Source organism: Macrotis lagotis, chromosome 1, assembly GCF_037893015.1.
Source record: "Macrotis lagotis isolate mMagLag1 chromosome 1, bilby.v1.9.chrom.fasta, whole genome shotgun sequence".
In the NCBI taxonomy this organism is placed as follows: domain Eukaryota; kingdom Metazoa; phylum Chordata; class Mammalia; order Peramelemorphia; family Peramelidae; genus Macrotis; species Macrotis lagotis.
The window spans coordinates 210238564-210240431 of record NC_133658.1 but is presented as its reverse complement, the minus strand read 5'-3'; positions in this window follow the sequence as shown (position 1 = coordinate 210240431).

The following is a 1868-nucleotide window of genomic DNA, read 5'->3' as shown; positions in this document are numbered from 1 at the left end:
CAATGAATGTACCAAGATCACAAAGTTAAATTAAGTTCCTGAGAATTGAATTCACATCTTTCCTATTTTAACACACAACAAGGAGTGTTTTACACAATAAGTGATTAATATGTTTTATGGTGTAATAAATCGTAAAAAGAAAATTTTTACAGACTACCTTCAGGTTATCAAAGTGTTCTTTTTAAAAGAAACCCATGAGATGGATAATGACAATATTAACATCCCTCCTGATGAAAATATTTAGTCTAAAAAGATGTTTTAAAAATTGTCCAAGGTTGCTCACCAACTGTCATTGCCTAAGATTTCAACACAGATTGAATCTTTTCACTTTATTAAGCTGTCAATATTCAATAATCTAGGGGCGGCTAGGTGGCATAGTGGATAAAGCACCGGCCTTGGATTCAGGAGTACCTGGGTTCAAATCTGGTCTCAGACACTTAATAATTACCTAGCTGTGTGGCCTTGGGCAAGCCACTTAACCACATTTGCCCTGTAAACACCTAAAAAATAAAAAAAAAAAAATAATTTAGTTCATTTTCTCCACTCCATTTACAGAAATGGAGTCTGAGGTTCTAAGAGGTAAATTGAAGTATTAACTTAAAAAATATAAAACTCAGAATCTCTACTGACATTTCCAATTCTCTGCCTAACAACCATCTCTGCTCCTTAAAAACATTTATCTTCATTATGTCTCTAATGCAATAATTTATTTTATATTATTATTGTTTCTTTGGAGACTTTTCTCATCTTGAAAATGAGAGATTCATAACATTCTAGATGATTCTTTAAAAATGGAAATCCATCTAAAGTAAATATAGACCACCTTTCCTACTCAGTCAGAAGCTCTACTATTTTGGTTCCAAAGCCACTGAACAACAATAAAAAACAAATTTAGAGGCTTCCATTAAGAATATCAACTGATCACCAAGAAAATCATGTTTGAATCATATTTAAATTTCTTAGAATTCTGTAAATTTATATGGAATACAAATCATTTTATGTGCTTTGGGGAGACTCAGCTGAAGTTATAAACATTTCCTTGGGATGTATCATATCAGACAATTCAGTTACTGATGAGGCATGAATGCCTCTAATGGCATATTCTGTAGGGTGATTTATTCTAATTGTCACATTGGGACCTGTTATTACACAGTGTTAGGATGGGTCACTGCATTAGAAAATTAAAGCTGATGTAAGGCATTCATTTTTGGCCTGTTTGTAAATTCAGACATTTTGACTAAAAAGATGCTGACTATATAAGTACTATATGTGATACACTCAGCAACTACTTGTCTGATGACTGCAAAACCAGAAGTTAGAAAAAGGGAAAAAATTCTAATACATATATATATATATATATATATATATATATATATATATATATATGTATATTGTATATGTTACCTTTCAAGCTACTAAGATCCAAAGGTGCAAATAAAGATTAAAGATGTAATAGGGAAGCTGATAGAGATTGCATGATGAATGATCAATGAGAAATATCCTCCAAAACATTTAAAATTGCATATGATCTCATTGTTTCAGTCTAAGTGACAAACATATTAAGAAAATTATTACTACTTGAAAGAAAAGAATTATACAGTTTCAAACTTAGAGATCTGTTAAGTTTAACCACATTTTTAATGGCAAAGAAAACTAAAGCCAAATGAGGAATAGAGATTTAGACAGGACCAAGAATTAAAACAGCAGAGAAAGGATTCAAAATCTAGTGTTCTGCCTTTAAATTCAGTAGTCCATTTTTTGAATTATGTCGCTAGTTTCTTGGTTTTTTTGGTCTAGTACTCAAACAAGGCTTTGCAGATTCTGGAAAGCAGACAATGTAGATATTTCACTGAAAAGAAAGAAGGAAA